Here is a 22,873-nt window from a genome sequence, read left to right on the forward strand (position 1 = left end):
ATGTGTCTGATAGGTCCCACCCCAAACAATTCACCACCACAAACAAAATTAATAATGGCAGTGTTAAGCTGCAAGGAATGTTATCCCATGACTATTGCCAGCTCTGCTGTTTATAAGGTAGGACAATTCAAAGTATGTACATGAGGGTACCAAAGTTCACTGTATTTGCAGGATTACTAGTGTAAGATGTTCGGGGATTTGATACACACATAATGGGTTAAAAATCTAGTTAGGCAAACTCTAAGAGGACTGCGTAAGGGCTGCAGGTGCATCCCAATGTATCATTCACTAAAATCATTGAATACTACATGGCCCATTAATTTATCTTTAAGGAGAGAAATTGTTAACAGTCTAATTTTTGTACACAACAGGGAGCGTGTCAGGAAAGCGATAGGTTCGATAACAATATCAGCCCACCTGCAATGCTCCTAACAAGGAAATATCTTCCTAAAATAGCATATGGGCTATCCGTCCTGACTGGGTGGTGAAGGACAGATAGGGTGGAAACATTCACAGCATTTCAAAATCCTCCAACTGTGGTAAGAGATGGTTATTTGTTGCGTGAATGAGTTTAGGGTGAACAAGACAGGCTGCTGGCTTACATTTAGTCATAGACGTTTAACAATAAATTTAACATATTCTTCTTTTATGAATCGGAGGGATTCTGCTTTGCTTCAACACAGGATTGGTCTCTAACGCTCTGCAATACTGAGACAGAAAACAGAGTGCAATTATTGGCTCAAGCCTCTTAGCTGTGACTTAGCAGAAGCAGCACATGCATTGCTTTTCTGCAACCCCTTTGGCCAAATACAGGTAGGAGCAGTGTTGATAGACTCAAAGACTTTAAGGCCGGAAGGGGCCATCATGATCATCTAGTCTGACCTCTTGAACACGGCAGGCCACGGAACCTCACCCATCCACTCCTGCAATAGGCCCATAGCCTCTGGCTGAATTACTGAAGTCCTCAAATCTTGATTTAAAGACTTAAAGTTACGGTTGCTGTAGTATAACCTCGAGGGGTATTTTTGGAGGTGGGGTTGGGCAGGGAGTGGGAGAGAGGGGACTGATAAGTAAGTTGTTGTGTTAAAATCAGCCCATAGAGGACCCTCTAACACTCCCCAAATATATATTTAGATCCCACTCTGTGCCCTTGCTGGTGATGCAGAATCTGCATTCAGCTGCCTGCAGCCCCAGTGCCAAGAAGGATTCATGAACAACACAGCCGAATAACTCGTATGCATTTGAAGCTGACTTTGTCCTGTGAGTAGATACAAATTTAGGGGCAAAGCCTTTCCTCAAGGGTCCCTTGAGAGCACAACCAGTGCGGCTGGGCTCTGGCCCCTGGGTGGAGTGTAGTTCCTTTGCTGAGTGCTAACGTGCAGGCCACAGGAGGCGCATGCGCCGCTGCATGAAAAGGCAGGAAGGGGAGTGCAGAGTCCTCTCTGAGCGCCTATACCTCAATAAAAGAACGTGGCTGGCCCAGGTCAGCTGACTCAGGCTGTGGTGCTAACAACTGAAGTGCAGATGTTTGGGCTCGGGCTGGAGCCTGGCCTCTGAAAGCCCACGAAGGGGAAGCCTGGCCTCCAGCCCGAGTCTGAACGCCTCCACTGCTATTGTTAGCTATGCGGCCCGAGCCCCAAGAGCCCGGGGCCAATTGACCCAGGCTGTGACTCAGTACCGCAGCTTATTGCAATGCAGACGTACCCAAATGTTTCAGCCACTGGGCTACATTAGCTTCCAAGGGAGCATCTCCCAGCAACTCTATGGCCTGGAAGTAGGACTCATTCTCCCTCTGCCTTTCATTATCCTTCTTGCCAAGACCTCAGAATGGGTGCTCAGGCCAGTGACTGGGCATTTTAGTATCTCATTCAATTACGTATTCAGAATATATAGGTACCCTCTAAAATTAATACGGAGCTACTCAATTTTCACTATAGTGCAAGAAAAGGGATGTAGAGTGAAATATGCCATGTTTCTCTAGTCAGACAAACCCTATGCATTCACACATGTTTTTATGTTACGTGTTTATACACACAAACTATAAAATACCAAAACTGCTACTTACCTGTAAAATGCATTGCTTTCCAGCTCTTCCTCCTTACTTGTATGCATTGTTCAAGTGGCAGTAGTCCCTTCCCTGCAGTCAAGATTCAGGGCTCTAAGAAATAAGAGAAAATATCACCCCAAAATTTACTACTGTGGTTCCAAAGGGAAATATGACCTTCTTCCTATAAATAATAATACAAATACAAACTAGCCTGGAATTTGAGTTGATTGCGCAAGTCACTACACATTCACAATGCCTTCTGCCCATATATAGACTATAATATCGGCAAAGTACCCAATAAAGTCTCCTTCAATTTCTCACTTAATTAGAAAGGAGACCCATTATTTAAAGTCAGTTTAATAAAATGGATTAGTTTCTGAGCACTCAGCTAGGTACCAAGATTTTCAAAACTGCATACGGCAAGATGAATATGCACCGGAAAATGAAAAATGCAGCAGCTACAACACCACTAGTTATCTGTAGCTGTTCAGCTGGTTTCCCAGAGTAGCGGAGAGCCATAAAGATTAACTAGCCAGGAACATGTTTAAAGTAGCGATCACAGCAGCCTAACCAACGGGGCTGCAGCCTGTAGCTAAATATAAACCTGCAGTTTTACTTTTAGCTTTGTGCTTTCTTTCCCTGCTCCATTTCCCTCAGCTGCTGTCCAGTCCCATACGCTCCCTGCCATAAACAGCAAAGTCAGCCCAAGATATTTCATAATTTGTAAACATATCCTTATGGAGGGGATAAATGACCAAGTAGAGGATTGGAACTAAATTCAGAGACAGATAAAATTACACGTAAAAACTGTCCTGGAAAAAGGTAGGCTAAAAGTCATACCAGGATAGGAAATCAGAAAACCACACTAGAATTTACCAGGAAGGAAAATTCACACTTGCTAATTGCTTCTTGCTAAAGCTTGGGGGTGGGGGAACTGTCAGTAGCCTGGCTAGTTTCCTAGCGCTTAACATATCTGTTGCAACTTCCACTAGAAAACCCCAGCAAAGCGGTGTCACTGCAATCCAAAGCACCTCTGTCTTCTGCAGCAGGCAGCTGTTCCCAGCCACAAGTCCCTTGCCAAATCTGTGCTGTTTATTAAGCCGCTTCTTTCAGGTTAGGATCTGCTGAAGATAAGCAGCTCTCTCAACTACTTGGTTTTGGTCAGAGAAATGTATTCGATGAAGTATAACAGTCATTTTTCCATCAAGATGACCGGTGCAGAAATATGTGTAAAGTGGTGGTGGAGGGGATTTCCCTTTTATTGTCTGTTAGAAGCTTCCACTATCACCCCCACATTACCAAAACAGGACATCACGCGAATACAGTTAGTAACAAACAGGAGCCAAATTATCTATATAGATCTGGGAAGAGTGATCATTCAGGCCCTATATGTGCCAACATGGTTAGATGGTCTGTGGATTTTTAAGCATATTAATTATCCATACTATTCACAAAACAACCCATGTATGGAATCGGACATCTCCCTTTCAATAGCATGGAGCCACTTACTGTATCTTAGTCATTTGATAGCATATCAATGGCATTTTTCAATTTAAATACAGAACAATGTATGGTGGAATTAAAAAAAGCTTACCTTTTCTTCAAAGGGTATTAAGCAGCACACAGAAACATACTCTACACTTTTCCCTTTATCAACAGCAACTTACATTCCTGATCTTAAAAGAAAAATGACTTCTCTACTGTAGTTATTCTCTGTAAAGCTTGTTTGATATCACTATTCCTGTGATCGTATGACTCCAACTTAGACTTGGAAGTTACTTTCACTATATCTAAGGCCTCCTCTCCACCCACTCCGACTCACAGGGTTCGGATGACTGTTTGGTAACTATAACAGCAAAGAGCAGTTTGTGATGTCATAGAAACCTTTATGAAGGCACATCAGTTTCCTGGGCTGTACTTCATGGGCCAGATTTTTTCGAAGGTATGTGTGCATATGCATTCAGTGGTTTTCAACCAGGGGTACACGTACCCCTGGGGTTATGCAGAGGTCTTCCAGGGGGTACATCAACTCATCTAGATATTTGCCTAGTTTTACAATAGGCTACATAAAAAGCACTAACGAAGTCAGTACAAACTAAAATTTCATACAGACTGACTTGTGCATACTGGTCTATATACACCTCTACCCCGATATAACGCGACCCAATATAACACAAATTCAGATATAACGCAGTAAAGCAGCTCTCCGGGGTGGTGGGGCTGCATGCTCCGGTGGATCAAAGCAAGTTTGATATAACGTGGTTTCACCAATAACACGGTAAGATTTTTTGGCTCCCGAGGACAGTGTTATATTGGGGCAGTGGTGTATTATACACTGAAATGTAAGTACAAAATTTATATTTCAATGGATTTCTTTTATAATTATATGGTAAAAATGAGAAAATCAGCAATTTTTCAGTAACAGTGTGCTGAGACACTTGAATTTTTATGTCTGATTTTGTAAGCATGTAGTTTTTAAGTGAGGTGAGACTTGGGGGTACACAAGACAAATCAGACTCCTGAAAGGGGTACAGGAATCTGGAAAGGTTGAGAGCCAGTGCATTAGAGCATAAATCATGACCTGTGCACACAAAAATGGACATGCATTTTGGAAGTCTATCCCTATATCTGACAGGTCATGAGTAACAGAACAAGTGGGGGGGGAGGGAGGAATCCGCTTTAAATTCTTGCCAAATGCCTTTCCTGCCTGCATATTTTTATCAAATGTTTATTTTTAACCGGTTAGACTTCAACACACTTTGGGAATGAGCCAATGTAGAATGTCAGAACCTTGACATAACAGAAGACAAAGTTTTATATGCCAGGAAAAGTTCAAGTGCTTTTTATTCTAGTAGACTGCAAAAAGATCGTGTAACAACAAGCACAGGGTTGAAAGTCTTATAGGCAGCTTATCTGTAATTCTTTCTGTGATAGTAGCAATTAGATAGATCCATAGTTTTCATAGATCCAAGCTTATCTTTACAATTATTCACTGTCCGTTTATTGTACAGAATATCAATACCGGTCTGAGTCCAATTCACCTCTAGACAATAACCACATGGCCAAGATTTTAAGAAGCAATTAATGCTTTTGAATACCTGGATTTTTGGGTGCCCAAATTAAGAAAAGGGGTCATATATTCAGAGAGTCGGTGCTTAGAACTTTCTGAAAATAAGGTACTTTTTAAGGGGTCTCAATTTGGGGGCACTGAAAATGTGAAGGCCCCCAAATCACTAGTCACTTTTGTAAGGTTTAGACCTGGATAGTCAAATATGGCAGTGTGAACCCTTACCCAGCATGGTTATAAAACAGCACAGGCCAGTTCTTGACAGGTAAAAAAAGGAGGAGCTTTGCTGCTGCGGTGACAACTAAACACCCTCTTGGAGAGTCTGGGCTAAAACTGCAGGCACGTGAGCAGTGTGTGAGAATAGTGTGTGAGAACGACCAACAGTGAAACTGTCCACACAACGTATCATCAACTGGACAGAGATGACTGTTAATGACTAAACTTTTTCAGAGAGAGAAATCTTAGGGGTTCCTTCTAATAATACATGTTCAAAATTTTCCAGTTTACTGTGACTCTTTATATTAATGATTTCCAGAGAAGCCCGATTACATACTAAGAATACTCTCTGAATTGCCAGCACCACCTAGCTTTGCTGCGCTTCCAACTAACCACAACCTCCTCAAGAAAGCAGCAAAGCTGAACAGATGTTTGATCCGTGAAAGCTAAGTAATTACATATGAAACACTTCCATGGAAGGGGAGAGGTGAACCGGTTCCTAAACATTTCAACCAAAGCTTCAGTCATCTGTCCTAACACCCTCAGGAATTGAAAAGTCATTCTGCTTCCAGGCACCAGTTTCAGTTCAGTATTTTCTTGGATGGCTTTCAGTAAGCCACATGTTTTCTTATTACTGCGTAGGGCACACGGACTGCTCAGCACAAAGCCTACTTAAAGGGAATGTAGAGTTGAAGCGGATACTTTGTATGCATACTGAGGAAGGTAGCACAGTAACAACTTCTCCAAGCCTCTCTCTGAAGGAGGTCAAGCTGCTAAAGAGGGAAGTGACACTTGTGGAAGGAAACAATTTAACTGTCTGATGGCCTCCAAGAGGGGTTCTCAAAATGTGTTACTTTCTTCCAGCTGAGTAACAGTTGCAGGGCTGTGGAGAAGCTACTCCTCTGATCAAGCACTCTGGCAATAGTCCTACTTCAAAAAGGGAACTGGATGAATGCCTTCTCTGGTACAGCAGAGGGAATCACCTAGACCCATTCGCTGGGCTGCTCCCTCTCCTATGCTTCCTACTGTCCATAATAATATGGGGGCAGATGCGGGGGAGGGGGTTAAAAGTACTTCTGAACTCACCTGGTCAGCCTACTCCAAGGCAGTCATTTGTACTGGCTTCTATTAAGTACCAGGCAATGATTGTTTGTATGTTCTGCTGTTTGTTATGCCTCTTGAGTTGATTGACATTTACCCTTTCCATGCCAGAAGGCTAGTCTGCCAACAGTAACTGCAGTTCCACAATGGCAGCTCCATTTCAGTGAGACCAAGGGGACAAAGGCTTTCACTTGTCTACACATTTCTAGCAAAGGAAAGATTTTCAAATGCAGGTGCCTAAAGTTAGGCACATAAGTGGCTTGATTTTCAGAGGTGCTGGATACCAGTAGCCCCTACTCATTTCAATGGGAGATGTTTTGAAAAATCAAGCCAATTATACCAGGGTACCGAAATACTAATTTAGGTCCTGAACTTTAGATTCCCACACTGGAAACATTAGTCCACACAGTTAAGTGCCTGTAATCTTGCACTTTTAAAACATGGCTAGGTGCAATCTGTAGTCAGCTAGCTAAAACTCACATTTAAATATTGAGTATTATGTTTTTAATCGTCTCAAAAGAACAGCGAGCAAGATCAATAAGGTAGGCCCTTTCAAAACTTTGTATTGTTTCTCATTTTTCATTTTGGCAAGGGTGGTGATGAATGAAAGGTGGCAAGGGACAAACATCCTTAAACCATTTTAATCATGGTGTCAATGGTATTAGGCGCTCTAACCATAGAAATTCCTGCTCACGTGCACAAAGGCTGCACTGAGATAGGTAAGCAGGCAACGAGAGGTTCTCTTTCTTGATGTACTGGCAGGAATTATGAGGATTTTCCACCTTGTTCTAAGACAAGTAGGGATCATCTGGCCTGCTCTTGCCTGTGAGGTACAGAGTGTGCAGCTGATGCCATAATACATTTTTTCTGTACAAAGCTGGTTTCTTGCTGGCATTGCTCACAACTGGTTTCCTGCAAACCTAAAGAATCCGTAGGGAGCAATGATGTGGTATATATCCCCGGCTTGAACTAAAAGAGCTGATGAGAGCTCAACTAAGGCACCTGGAGGCTGGGCCAGGCCCAGCTGTTGATGAAGCCCAGCTGAGGGAGATGCTGGGTGGTGTGAGCATAAAGGGAGGAAGCCCAGAGGAGATGGGACTGCTGGGAGTAAAGGGAAGAACTCTACATTGGTTGTCAGAGCATGGAGGAAAGGCCAGAATACAGAGTGCCCAGGAAAGGCCTGTGGGAAAGGGCCTGAAGGAAGGTCAAGGGAGGCAGTAGATAGTAGATAATCACCGCAAGGTCCTGGGACTGGAACCCAGTAGACAGGGAGAGCCTGGGCTCTCCTACCTGCCACTGGGAAAGAAGATGCAGAAACATCCTGATTCAAGGGGGAGAAGGACTAGTGAGTTTGGAGCCAGGCCTCTAGGGAGAAAACCCTGGGAGGTGCTCCTCTGCTCAAGAGCAGAAGGGCAACCCTGTAGAACCTGGGATGGGGTGAAGAGTCTGTAGAGCAGTGAGCCATCGGGGTAAAGAGTTATGTTTATTTGAGTTGAGTTTATTGTCCTTTGTTTACCCTGGAAGGGGTTGGACTAAACATGACGTGGCTGGAGGCCTGGGCCAGAGCAGCGGTTGGCAGGGCGTGAGAGGAAAAACTGCTATAACATGCCCAGCCACAACAGGACACATCTGTGGTGAGTCAACTCTTCTACAGAGGCACTGTTTGAATTCTGTTTGCCTACACTTTCTAGGCTTTTTCAATAACTATGTATTTCTCAGCCACTCTGTAAAGGCTCATCTCTCCAGAGGCACATTTGTTTGCCAGACACTGGGAATGGGCGACACGGAATGGCTCACTTGATGATTACCTGTTCTGTTCATTCCCTCTGGGGAACCTGGCATTGGCCACTGTCAGAAGGCAGGATACTGGGCTAGATGGACCTCTGGTCTGACGCAGTATGGCTGTTCTTAAGTTCTTAAATACTGAAGTCAAAACAGCTCTCTAGCTGATCTAAAGAGACCATCCTGAGTTAAAATTCCAGTTCATAACTTACCCGGAGCTTGGAATTCACCCTCTTTAGTACTTGTTAGGAAAGGCAGCTACTGTAGAAAGAACATCCTCAAATGCATTGGATTTCTCATTTCTAACCCAAGTCTCTATCAGATTTAGTGTCCTGAACAGACTGTTCCATCAAGGCATAATAGAATAGATTCATTAAACTCCATGGGCATTAAATTGCATTTTGGAACTGAGGAACATGAAATAGTTCCAGCCAGTCCCAGTTTCTGCCGGAATGAGACTGCAGACTTGCATAAGATTTTAGTGACTACATACACTGAATTATCTCAAGCTTCCTATGGAGAGAAAATAGCCCTCTTGTGCAGCAGAACCCCAGAGTTTCTGTGGACACAAAGTCTGGAGGGGGTGGGGGGAATCTTTCCTCAGCTTCCACTACTGAACCAATCCAGGTTCATGGAGGATGTTTTCTTTCAACCAGCTAATGGAACCAGATATATACCAGTAGTTTATTTTCAAGCAACATCCTCAACCCCCAGGGACTTAAACTCACTATTTGCCCCAGAGGTGCCAAATCAGGCTCCTCTTATTGACTTACAGGAATACTTGTGTAAGGCAAAGGGTGGTTGGTTTGTTTTTCAAACACACCCAAGTAACTAAAAGTCAATGGAACTTGTGAAAATTGTGCTCAAAGCAGCTAAGCACTTGACTGTATCATTCCTTCCTCCCACCCCTCCTATATGTATTCAGCATGTTTGGGGCTCTGGGAGTTTATAAGTGGACATGTTTAGGTGGGGATAGGGAGTGTGAAGTAGGGGGCCTCTTTCCCATGCAAACATGCAGGAAAATATTTGCACTTAATGCTACCCCTATCTGCATAATTCTTGATCCATGCAATCCGATCTCCTCAGGGGAGGGGGCTGCATGGGAAGAGGGGAAGAACACTGCAGTCCCTTTCTGGGAGGGCAAGGCAGCTCTAGATGGAGCAAGGCTACAAGGGAAATGAGAAGTCATTGAACAGCCAGAAACACAGTGCTTCTTGCAGTGAAACATACAAGATATCTGCAGGAGGGGGCTCCATTTGCCCCATAACTGCAGTCTGCAACACAAGCAAACTAAATCCACAGCTAGTGCATCTTGGACATGTTCATATCTGGGAAGTTCTTGGCTGGGGAAAAAAACTATTGCAAGTTCTGGGACTGACTTCGCTTTAGTAATTCTCCCAATAATGAACGTAGACTTCTGAAGAACAAACCAAACAGTGTTTTCTCCACCATGATTCTGAACCTGAGAGCACATCCTGCACATACCCTGGGGGTGCAGCCATTGCTACCCGTTCGCTTGGTTGCTGAAAACAACTGGGAACCTATATTTATTGTGAATGCTGTAAGAGAACATTTCAGAAAAGTGGGAATAAGAAAATCCAAGAAAACCATTCCTGAGAACTCTGCGCTCTGGCAGTTCAATACCTCTGCACACAAGACGGTATGTTGCAGTGAACTGGCTCCAACTAAGTTGCAGTTAAATTTCTAATTGAGAGCTTTTATGTCTTGTTTGGACTGCATGCATTCTTTAGCAAACTCTTTACACACACAATAACATTAAGACCAAAAGCTCAAAATCCTACAAGTTTCCTCCATTCCCTGAGAAAAGTGAGGGGGGCAGGGGAAACCAACCCAATATACTCCTCAGGCTTCAACTCTACAGGAAGAAATCAACTGACCACGAGAGAGAGTGCTGCTACAACACAGGCAAAACCTTGAAACTCTTGTGTCTCATGCTCAGGGCCGGCTCTGGCTTTTTTGCAGCCCCAAGCGGCGGAGCTAAATAAATAAATAAATAAAGCCGATTGGTGGTACTTTGGTGGCAGCTCAAAGAGGAAGAGAGGGACTGAGGACCCAGACTCCCATTGGCCGCCCCAAGCACCTGCTTCCTTCGCTGGTGCCTGGAGCCAGCCCTGCTCATGCTCTGAGTGCAGTGTAGCAGATATGACTAATAACATAAAAGATTCCCTTACAAGATCAGCTTCTTCCATAGACTAGGAAGACCATTTCCTATCTTTACTTAAGACTCTAAGCTCTTTGGGACAGGAACTCTTTTTCTGCTAGTGTATGAACAATGCTTAGCCAAAAAGGGCCCTGATCAGAGACTACAGGTGTTACTGCAATACAGGTAATGCTGTCTAACTCTGAACTCTCCATGCTCATTGACTTCAGCTTTGAAATTGTGATTGGTTAAAGCTAAGTGATCATATTTCTGTATGTCGTGTTTGCTAACTTAATGGTTACAAAAAACAAGCCACACTTTGCACAGGATCTTTTTAAGCTAAATAAGAAGGGATGTTGTCCACTTGAAATCTGGTCAATTTCAAAATATGAGTTAATAGTTTTGTGATACGCCAGCTGCCAAATTTTTATGGTGTCATAATCACACTTACTGCTGCTGTGTGTCTTTTTTTTAAACTGGCAAACAACATGGGAAAGTGACTGACTATCCACTGGGACAGTGCAACTGACTATACAAAATGCTACCAATCACACAAAAATGAAAGAGCAAAATGCTTCTCTCTGTCTGTTATAGTAAAATTAGATATAACAATAGTAGGGAAAGATTTCAGATATAAGTGCAATTTTTAAGCAGAGAGTGTCTTTAAATGTTGTCTTTAGAGATGCTTTCTGAAAACAAAGCATTTTTGATCGTGTGGGGAGGGGAAAGGTTCTAGTTTTCAAGTTTCTGTTGTTTAAAAGTATATTGCTTCCCCAAAGCAGCTCAACTGAACGGTTAAAGAAAAGATGGACTCAAACCAGAACATAAATAAGAGCTATGTGCACCATAAGCCCCCCTCTCCCCAATTTACATATCCTTTGTTGTTCCAACAATCCCTTTGACACTTGGAAATTCAATCACCTTAAAGTGTAATGGATGAACTGACCTGCCTTTGATGTGGAAACCTCAGAGCAAGCCAGTTTTCTCTTAACATTAGAACAAGCTCTGTATTAGCTGCTGCTCCTTTACCCACCCACCAAATTATTAGTAGTGTCCTGATCCCATCTCTTAAAGGGACACAGTTTGGTAGCTTATATCTAAGACTTAGGTTCTATAGAGAAAATATTTCAGGATTAGTTTGTGAGAATTTAAGCATTTCCCCCCGCTGCAAAACTTGCAGCATGGTCGCATTGTGCTAGTGTGGGGGACCCTAAAAGCAAAAGTGGTTAGAAACCAAAGGGAAACTGAGCAAACTTCATGTTAGTAACACATTCAAATATATTTGCAAAGTATGTCTTCACAGGACAGTGTTCCTTTATAAAAGGACTTATTTTGTGAAGTTTCCCTTCTTAAATGAATGTTATGTGATAACGGACTTATTCAGCAGGCTTGATATTCCAGTGCCATTGCAGTGTTGCCAACTCTTGAGATTTTATCCTGGGTTTCACAAGGTTGGTGGGTTTCTTAAAGCCCCAACTTCTGGAGTTGAGAGTCTCCGCTTTCATTTAAATAAATAAGTGAGTTTCGAGTCCTTATGGTTGTGACTCATGGTTTTTTGAATGCATGGGGTTGCCCATGCTCTGAATCTCAATCACAGAAAGCAACAGAGGGTCCTGTGGCACCTTTAAGACTAAGGTCTTGTACTCTGATACTCAATCACAGAAGTAACCAAAGAACTTCTTAACCCATTTTTTCTCAAGGCCAGTGCAGTTCTCCTCTAATTCAGCACAGCACCTAAGCACGTGCTTTAACTATAAGCATCTGTGCCGTTCCACTGAAATCAATGGGACTGAAAGAACACTCAACTGCTCTGCTGAATTGGGAAGAGATTATTCACGTCCTGGTACAAACATGTTTAAGTGCTTTGCTGAACTAGACTCAGAGTGTTACTACTTGGAGAAAGGGGGGAGGAACTGTCCAGTAGTTAGGGCTCACAATCCTTACTGTATCTATCCTCATAACACCCCTGTGAGGCAGTGTAGTGGTATGATCCCCATTGTACAGATGGGGGAACTGAGCCACAGAGTGGCTAAGTGGCTTGCCCGACCTCACACAGGAAGTCTGTGGCTGAGCAAGGAAAATGGGGATAATCGCACTTACCGACCTCGCAGGGATGCTGCGAGGATTTAATACATTAATGACTGGGAGGCAGTCCAGTAGCTCTGAAAGATAGAAAGCTAAGACGTTACACCTGCAGAATGGACACGGACCAAATTCACAACACGAATCCTGAAGAAAGATTACCAGTGAGTCTGGACTTTCCAGCACTCTTCACTGAAATGTGTAGTGGGTCAAGATACTTATACTTCAATCTGCATCATTCTTATCATTTATATGGAATGTGTCAAGATAGGCAGGCCCAAAATATGATCTGTTCCTTGTCCTTCACCCCAAACTTTCTCTTCCAAATCCATCTAGTTTGTGCTTTCCACCCCAAAACAACTGCTTTAATTCTGTTTTTGTTGTTTTTCTTCCATGCTAGAACTATGACGACACTATCAAACCACAGTATTCATCCATGACAGAGGGGGAAAATAGTTTACCAGTGAAACAATTTCAGTGCAAAACTCCCATGGGATGTAAATAAACTTGAGGAAACCAATTTAAATTGAAGGGAAAGAAACAACTGGCCTTTGTCATGAGATTGGATTAAAAGTCATTTGATTTTTAAAAATAGAGGGGAGGAGGGAGTTATTTGCCTTAGGCTTTTTAAGCCTTTAGGGTTCATGTTTTCAAGCTTTTCTCCATGAGGGCTAGAAACTTACCTTATAAAAAAAAAAAAAAAAAAAAGAATAGTTTCTCACAGCCATATGATTCCAGGAGCTGGGGCTTTATGGACAGCATCAACTATCACAAGGTTTGTGATACCATGGCAAGAGTTGGCAACAGAGCAAGATCATTTTCAAACCTTTGCATAATTTAAAACTAGTTCAATTATGGCCTCTGCCAAAGCCTGTGTCAATCGGAGGCTTTCCACTGACAGCAATGGCTTTTGGATCAAACCCTTCATTTCTGTTAAATGTCTGGCTAAACCCCTAAAATAGTGGGAGGGGATGTGTTACAAAAACCCCAAGAGAATCTATGAACTCTGTAAATATGCTGCTATGTACCCCTGTAGCCACCCTCGATTCTAAATCTGCTCCATGGCGTCCCCACAAACCAATATAAATATTCTCTCTGGTCTTAGGCTAGTTTCATACCTGATCTAGGCACCTAAGGAATCAGTCAGCTATAATTAGAGGCTTGTTGCAAATGATTTTTGAGGTGCATGCCAAGAAAAGTACAGAAAGTAAAGGAGACTTTTGTGCAAGGTACTCGTAGTACACACACAGTGACAACAGCTTGTTTGGGGAACTTTTCTGTTTGTTTATAAAAGCCACTTAGTTTACTCCCCTCAATTGCCCTTTCTTGTTCTCTCTCATTAGAAAGTATTTTGAGCTTAAGTTACCTAGTTTGGTTTTTTTAATGACGGATGAGTTTTAAAAAATCATTTAAAAAACAAAACAAAAAAACCCTAAGTTTTATTCAGTTTATAGTAAGATTTAACAACTAAATCTTTTCCTTTATGGTAATTCTTTTTTCAGTGCAGGCTGTGCACATTCCTTTGTTACTGAAGGGCTGTTGACATTAATTTTTATTTTTAGAAAAATCAAAATATTTGCAGGGCAGGGGAGAGGAGAATCAAACAATGCCAGGGCTGCTTTGAGTCAATTACTAACATAACTAAAAGCATGAAAAGCAAATAGCCGAGTGACATGCTCACAAGTCTATTTTTTTATCATTTGGATGAAAATACTGGCCTGGAATTCTACACTTTTAAAGTAAGAGACCGAAAAGCATAAAGACAGGCCTGACTTTTTTGACAAAGGTTAACAATATTAGCAATTCACAGTGCTCTAAATCTTTGTGAGGCAGCGTGGCCTGGAGGGTAGAGCACTGGACTGGGACACTGGAGAGTTGGTTTCTATTCCCAGTTCTGCCACAGTCCTGCTGGATGGCCTTGGGCAAGCCACTGCACTTCTGTGCCTCAGTTTCTCCATCCATAAAATGAGGATAATAACGGACCTTTCTGTAAAGTGCTTTGAGATCAATAGATGAAAAGCTCTATGTAAGATTAGGTTACTGTGATTATAACAATTTCATATTGTGACACAATTCCCATTTTCAACACCCCAAACGTGCATTACTTTAGTCATGTGACTAGTTTCGTTGACTTCAATGGGACCACTCATCAGCCTAAAGTTACACACATCCTTTAACATTTGCAGGATCAGGGCCTAAATACATGACCCAACTCCCTCATCCTAGCCCTCCCCAAATGAAAAACATTCTTTCTGGCCTCATAACTGTTGTTATGATATCACTTAGCAAACCTCAAGTTTAATTTTTGAAACTGAATGAAGTGCCCCAAAACCAGCACCACAACTCAGCATTCAGTATTAGCATCTAAGCTACCATTTATGTTTTGCTAATTATTTCTGTATTTGGAAGACAAATCAGGAGAGTCAGATTGCTACTCCACTTGTTCAGGCAACAAGTGGAACTGCTTCCAAGAGGTGAAAAAATTCTGGTTCTCTGCAAGCATTTCATTTGGACTCGTCAACCTGAGCATTCAAGCAGGCAGGAGTCCACAGTCAGCCAGGTTTTGAATTGCTGTATTTGGGGCACATCACCATTATTGATACCACAAACTGGAGAGATGATTCATATCATCTGCAGCCTGTAAGGGTCAGATTTTCAAGTGTGGCTGAAGACTCTAATTGATATCAACATTTGAAAATGCCTCCCTAAAAATACGGGGGGGGGGGGGGGGGGGTTATGGTGAATAGTACAAGTCTGCCAAGTATCTAAAGCTAAATGCTAGTTGAAAACCTGAAGCATAAAGTAACAGGGAGACAGTGTTAAATAACAACTAACACATTCCTGTGAAATTCATAAATTTGCATACTGTACTAAAGGACCATTAAATTAAGTGTACCTTGGTTGTATTTACACCCAATTATCTTGATAGCAGCCATACCAGGAAAGGAAGTACAGGAGAAAATACACTGAAGCTAAAAAGGGTTTTGATACAAGAGTATTATGTTTTGTAAAGTCAGTCAGAGGTCCTTTACATACAGTCCCACAGGCACCACTTCTCCTAGGAGGTGGTGTTCCATTTAACTTATTTCGTCCATCGTCTAAAGACTGGGCCGCTAAGAATGTAGCTGTTTAGCTGCCAAGTTTTGATAGCCATTAATGAAAATATTTTAAATCTAAATTCCAGTTTAAAACCATTTATCTTTCCTGGAAATACTGATATGCTAAACATACCATTTTCCACCATCCTACCTCACTAAATTTCTAATGCCAGCTTCAAAGAAATTGAACACATCATTAAAAACAAACAACCCTCTTATTACCATGAACAGATTGTTTTTAAAGAATGTCACTTTATTCTATTTGTTTACTTCTCCATTTCAACAGCTCAACAGTTTTTGTTTCTAACAAGTTAATATACATGTAAGTGCAGCAGCATACCTTTTTTTAGGGGTCCACAACACTCCAGGGGAACACTTTAACTAAAAGAAATCTCCACTTTTATCCCAACACCACCTCCTCCCCTGAAGGAGGGAAAAAAGGCATTGAAATTTTAAAATGCCACATGACCTTTTTATATTTTCTTCCAAGTTTTGGAACTTTAGCTCACTGACAAATGGTAAAGCAGCAAAAAATCATGTGCAAAGTGGTATTTCTTAGTGGTAAGAGGAGGAAGAACAAACACCTTGCATGTCCTTTGAAAAATATCTTAGTTTATATCTCTAGTGTGTGGCGCATTCTCTTGCCTCTTATACTAGTTTTGCCCTTTGCTATTTGGCAAAGACTTATTTCTCTCTTAAAGGCAAACATCCTCCCCTATGGAAATAAGTAACCATTTTCAAAACAAGAGATTCAACTATTGTAAAATCTCAGCTACTGAACTACAAACGCTGATTTTCTTTGAGAGCATGTGCAGGCAAGTGACGAAAGCAAGTATAGCCTGCCCTTTTTCTGTAAGCCCTTAGCAGCTCTGGTCTTGTGAGTTAGAAGGGAATTAAATTGAATTGAGTTTGCAGTTTCGATGCCCTACCCCAGGAAAGGCAATGACTGGGAGCAAAGGGACAATACAACCCACAATGCCGTCACCGGCAGTACCCAGAGTTTATTTTGCTCAAGACATTGTCAGCTAAGATTTGTTACGAGTAATGCAGGAGGCATCCAACAAAGTGGGAGGAACATAAAAGGCAAAGGACGTATTGACATAGAAGCCTCAATACTCCACAAACAATTAATAGTTACAGTGTGGTTTACCTTGCCAATGCATGTGTCTATATACCAGCCTTGCTGACAACAGGTTTCTAAGACCTTGTCTACACTGCCACTTTACAGCACTGCAACTTTCTCGCTCAGGGGCATGAAAAAACACCCCCCTGAGTGCTGCAAGTTTCAGCAGTGTAACATAGCAGTGTAGATAGTGTTACAGTGCTGGTAGCTACTCCCCTTGTGGGGGTGTGTGGGGGTGTGTGTGTGTGTGTGGTTTTTTTTTTTTTTTTTTTTTTTAATAGCTTCCAGAGCTAGTGCCGCAACTACACAGCCACATTAGAGCACTTCTGTGGCAGCGCTTTAACACTGCTAATGAAGACATGCCCTAAGCATACAGTAGATTTTTCATGCTTGCTCTGCAGGATCAATTTACCGCTCGGTAGACCCCACAAAACTAATGGCCAATTCTTACCCCCTTCCTCCATCAGTTTTAAACAGACGTCCAACTTCAAAAATCCTCAAATTCCAAGGACAATTAAACAGGAGACATCAACACTTTTCACCATTCCCTTTTAACAATTCTTTCTAGAGAACGCAAGCTAACATGTGGAGGCATAAATTTAAGTAAATCCCATGACAGAGCTTTAGAATCTTCCCCAGCTGAAATTATCTAACCAGTTTGCATCTGCAGATCTCTCATTCATTAGCACAGTCGTTAAGTTTAGGTCACTCCTTACCAGTAGGGTACAAAAATGTTCTGAACAAAGGAACTACGTAAACTAATAGCCTTACTCCTGTGCAAAACCAAGTCCTACCTGAGACCCCACCATAATAATCAGGCTCTCTTAGCTCATTCATTAAGCAGAGGTTTAGTCTCCAAATGCATAACACATAAGCACAGCTTGTCTCAATTGTCAGCACCGACTGAGTAGAGAGAACAGTAAGCTCCTTGAGCGTCAGTTCCCATCCATTCCACAGAAAATATTAGTGTGGAATTCAGGAATAAAACTACTAGCGCAAGCTCTGAATCATAGATGGGCATTAGCATATGTGAAGCATTGACACTAAAGCCTGGCACAGTTCAACAAAAAGGCAGAGGTCTCTGCCTCATGGACCGTACAGTCTAATAAATCAAGATCGGACAAGATGCACTGAAGACCCCAGAACATGTTCTTTAATAAATCAAGGTGGAGCTGGCACTATAACTGCCAGGGGCTTAAGACTAGCTCTGTGTGCTAAGACTAGTTACTCCTAACTAACTCTCCATAAAGTGAGTAGTTCTACTGACTTCAACGGGACCACTCACAGACAAAGTGATGCACAAATTTACATCTTTGCAGGACCGGGGCCTAGAATACTCACCACGCATATACATAAGTTCCCTACCAGTGAAAGGCAGCTGTTCAACAGCGTAGCCCACAGCAGTCTTAACTGGGGAGGTAAAGAATACCTCTTTGCTCTGCAGTGCCCGTGGATGTTTTTGTCAGGCAAAAGACAACTGCAAAAATTGGAACCTGCTGACGATCTTGGGAATAACAGCCCTACTTTAAAAAGTGATGCGGAACCAATTAGCTTCAAGTAGTCATGGCCCTGGTTTTACATCGCAGCCAAATGATAGCACTTCCAGGAGCAATACAGTGAGTCCTCACACTATGCTGGGACATCTGAGTCAGTACTGACTCAGAAGGGAGAATGCCACTGAATCCCGAATACTTCCCACTGCATGTAGGTTTTCCTAAGAATTCTCCCACGCGACTAGCAGCCAGACCTGTCCTCTGCTTAGATGGCAGCTCAAGGTAGCATAGATGCACACGAGGTAATTTTGTTTTCCATACTAGCTGTGAATACAAAATGAGTCAGTGTTACTATAAAAACTGCAGGTTGATTCATTCTGATTTCTACACACGAACAGCGTGTGTGAGGTTTATACGAAGCAGGGCAAACACTTCTAAACATAGTACCTGTTTCATATCGGTGACAGATCAGAAAAATAGAATGGTGAAGTGTCAGTAAAGAATTTTAGCTCACAATGAAACAAAGAAAAGCATTAAAGCAAAGACCCCTCCAAATTTGTGGCAGTTACCACATTACACTGAATGTCCTCCTTCCTGCTTTTAGAGAAACATTACAATGCTAAATACCCTTAGCACTGAGAGCAGCCTGTTATTTAAAGCCTCTGTTACATTTCCATGGAAGATGGGGGAGGGAGAGCATTGTAACAAGTGGATTTTGGTCTTGATGAATTATTCACGTGCATTTTCTTACACTGATTCCAGCCCAGATGACTGTTCCTTCTGTATCAATGTGATTGAGGTTGTTTTAAATAGATCTACCTCAGATTAACAAAACAGCCCAGACTAGCATTTTCCTACTTGGAAATAATTTCAAAAAGGGGGAAATTTCAAAAGGGGATCCTAGATTTATGTCCTGATAAAAACAGTATAACTACATACTGCACGTGCTTCAGGAGGTCATGATTCCACACAAATACTCGTGCAATTAGAAACGTGCTTAAGATCAAATTAACGCTAATGTGAAGAAGGAACAAACTCACCTTACCAATGGTCATGGAAACTCTGTTCCAAGAGGCTTTATTGACACACATCTGAATTGTTAGCAACATCTCCAAAATCATTAAAGGGATCAAGTACAAGTATTCAAAAGTCTAGGTAAGGTGGTAGAAAGATAATGATGGGAACCAACTACACTAGTTTACTGCACTGATGGCAAGTAAATGTCTGTTTAAATAACACCGGACAAGGCACAAATGGCCCATTTGCTATTAACAACAGATAGTCCCTGAGCCAGCAATTGGCTCAGCATGGGAGGTCCTTGGTATTGAGGCAACGGGGCTCTGCATCAGTACAAGGTGCGAGCAGGGGATTTGGGAATTTACTCTTACACACTGGACCAAGACCTCAGCTCATTAAATATAACTGCATGAAAGAGTGTCCAAGATGTATTGTTTATAACTAGTTTAATACTCAAAATATGCTGCAAAAATGATTAGTGGAGCACTATGGAGACCCCTACCAATACATTTATGCTGAATGGCGTTTGAGAAGGAAATCTAGCCACTAGACCAAGCAACAAAAACCTAAACCTTAAATGCTGTTTGTCCAGTTTGAACATCCTTGTTTGTCAAAATTTAAACTGACAAGAGGTTCAAAGCCCTCTTCACAGAAACTTAGATGCTGACTGATTCTTTACCAAAAAAAAAATCAAGAGAGCAGAATTAACTTCATAGGGCCATTTGTTTAAATGTTGCTTTCACACACAAAAACAGTCAATCCATTTGGGTGTTAACCAGGCAGTTCACTTTTTAAAAATAAGAATGTCCTAAACGTATGTCTCTCAAGGACTACTACAAATTGGCGTCCTGTTCCCATTGCAATACATCATACTGCATCTAAAGAGGCAACATGAAAAGAAAGCACACACACACACACACTTTGTTCATTTGCAGCAGCATTTGGACTATGTGTAGGACGCTGTTCAAAACCATCAGATTGTAATCAGGAAAATTACTTATACCCCAATTGCAACTTTGCCTCACTGAAATCCATTCAGAATGCTGCTGTAAAGACCATGTTCCTATCCTGTCACCTTGACCACACCATGCCTCTCTTTGCACCCCTCCACTAGCAAGCCTATGTTGTCCACTTATTCACTTTTCAAACAAGCACAGCATGCTTTTGCCCAGGCTATTGTTCACACTTCGGAGGAGCTCCCCATAAACATCCATAGAGGTATCTCAATATCCTTCTTTAAACTTTCCTTTGATATGATGCCTACAAAAAACTTGACAAAGGTTTGGCTGCTGGTGTGGAGACCAAGGCCCACCATGCTGACCAATATTGTCTCATTGTTTCCTTGCACATCCCCATTCCCTTCCACCACCGTCTGTATCCATCCGTTGTCTAATTTTATACTTAGATGGTAAGCTTTTGGGGCAGGGATAGTCTTTTTGCTCTGTGCTTGTACAGCAGGTAGTACAACAGGCTCCTGGCCCATGACTGTCACTCCTAGGTGCTACTGCAATACAAATACAATAACAGAAATTGAACTGACCTCCTATAACACTTGGATTACACAGAAAAGGTTTGATTTGTGTAGAGTTTCGGCTGGATAAGAGCAAAACATCAAATCAGTTGCAATGTGCAGCCCTAAAGACTTCTGGTTAGAGGGTTTTTGGAGAGGGCTGAGGGTATACTTCCCCCAAACTGCGAAGGGGTGGAGAGGAGTTTCTATAGGTGCCTGGCTGGCTGAGTTCCCGTTGCAATGGTGTCCCTAGCTTCTGTTTGCTAGAAGCTGGGATTGGGGGACAGCGAATGGATCACTTGATAATTACCTGTTCTGTTTATTCCCTCTGGGGCACCTGGTGTTGGCCACTGTCGACAGACAGGATACTGGGCTAGATGGACCTTTGGTCTGACCCAGTATGGTCATTCTTATGTTCTCATGGTTCCTTTAATGCTGCTAGGATCTTATTTACTGTGTTGTGAGGGCACCCACAGCCTTAGATAGGAGATACAGGTCTGTCTCATCTTACGCTGGGGTTATGTTCCGCAGTCAGCGCCTAAAGCGAAAATCGCGTATAGTCAAAATTACATTGAGTGTAATGGTGGATGGAATCGCCCGCACTACAGAAACAGTATTTAAATTATTTTTCTCTTTTGTTGTTGTTGTTTTGTTTTTGCTGACCGCGTAAAGCTGAAATCACACATGTTAAATGCGCCTAAGATGCAACGGACCTGTATTATTATCTTCACCTAAATGAATAAAAGTAGGGAGTATATGAAAAATAAAATGGAGAGAGAACTGGGAACACAAGACAGGTTGTCTATAACTAAGGTTTCTAGTTTGCAGTGTGTAATTGTGTAAGTCAATGATTTGGTTTTAGTAACATTAGCTTAGCTCTTAGTGTGCTTAGATAGGGCTCTTCCTAGAACTACTGAAAAAAATTGGGACTGTCCAATAGTCAATGCCCCTGGAGCTCAATCCTCCAAAACACTGGACACCCTCACTTCCCAGAGATTGTAGTCAATCAAAGGCATTCAGCATATAAGGGAGCTCAGCACCATGAGAGATTAGAACATGTGATGAGGTATGCAGACCCCACAGTGGCCAAGAAGGGCTTAATGAGAGCCTGTGGCCCCAATCAGCCCCACCTCATTGCACCTGTGCAAGGTATCAAGCCTGGAGGGAGGAGCTAAAAGAGGAAATGCCCAGCTCACTGTGGTGGCTGAGTGGAACAGAGAGCAGACCCCTTGAGTTAGCCCTATGAAGGAAGGTATGGCTGGGGCCAGGGCCTAATTGGAGCCTCCCAGATGTCGGACCCTCCCTAGGGCAAGTAGGCCTGATGTAGGACCTTTTGTTCTTCATAACTAGTTTGGTGGTTCCCTTTTGTTTTGAGACTGGCAGAAATGTCAGCCTGGCAGACAGGTTTGCTGTGCAAGCCCTGGTAGGAAGCAGTGCAGTGCAGCAGAGGGTCTGAATGAACAGACCTTACAGGGTCCCTGGCTGGAACCCAGAGTAGAACACAGGTTCAGGTTCCCCTAGTGGCCCACCTAAGGTAGTGGTGTGAAGACACCAGAGCCACTGGCTGGAAGGCCCATAAAGGCCAAAGTTGGGCTGAGGCTCTGGTGCAATGCTGCCAGGCTATTGTTTTTGCTAAAAGGGGTAGGACTAAAAGTGACCTGGCTGGAGGTCCAGGTGACAGGAAGCCACAGACTACTGCAGGGCCAGAGTGGCTGTCTGCAGTGGGTACCGGAGGAGGAGAGCTGCCACATCCAACCATGAGGGAATGCACCTGTGGTGAGTAGGCTTTGCTGCAGCCCACTAGTGAGCACAGGAGCCTTTTAGGGCCCAGTAGCCCTTCTGCAGGTATTGCATGCATATGTACACATACACAGAGTAGAGACCAACATATTGCAAATCCAGCAGAAAAAAACCCTAATTCATATGTGGGATTTTCCCCACGCTTGTTAATTTACAGAAGTGATATCACAATTGTACATTCAAAAAAAAAAATTACATTTAGAGCAAAGTGCTAGTCCCTTTCAAACTGTGTGGATGGTGCCACTCAACCCTAAAAAACCTCTGATAACACTTCACAGCTGGAGCAATGAAGATGACCAATTACCTCCAGGGGAAGGGGGGGAATCTGGCAACAGCCTTAAACATTATTTTAAAACCTCTGAATTATGGGGCTGCA

At 42.5% G+C, this 22,873-nt stretch overlaps 1 protein-coding gene across 9 annotated transcripts in view; it reads right to left on the minus strand.

Moving 5' to 3' along the window:
• Positions 1 to 22,873, minus strand: part of ZHX3 (zinc fingers and homeoboxes 3) — a 65,504-nt gene that overhangs the window by 33,733 nt on the left and 8,898 nt on the right. For 3 of the 9 annotated variants that reach the window (XM_065565863.1, XM_065565866.1, XM_065565862.1), the window contains exons 2-3: positions 2,066 to 2,158; positions 603 to 708 (exon numbers count right to left, since the gene is read on the minus strand). The gene's annotated coding sequence lies outside the window, so the exon portion shown is untranslated. Of the gene's footprint in view, positions 1 to 602; positions 709 to 2,065; positions 2,159 to 3,641; positions 3,840 to 22,873 lie in introns of those variants that run through there. The other 6 variants (XM_065565864.1, XM_005295327.5, XM_005295325.5 and 3 more) reach the window with 4 other exon arrangements.

The sequence above is a fragment of the Chrysemys picta genome, chromosome 13, assembly GCF_011386835.1.
Source record: "Chrysemys picta bellii isolate R12L10 chromosome 13, ASM1138683v2, whole genome shotgun sequence".
Lineage (NCBI taxonomy): Eukaryota > Metazoa > Chordata > Testudines > Emydidae > Chrysemys > Chrysemys picta.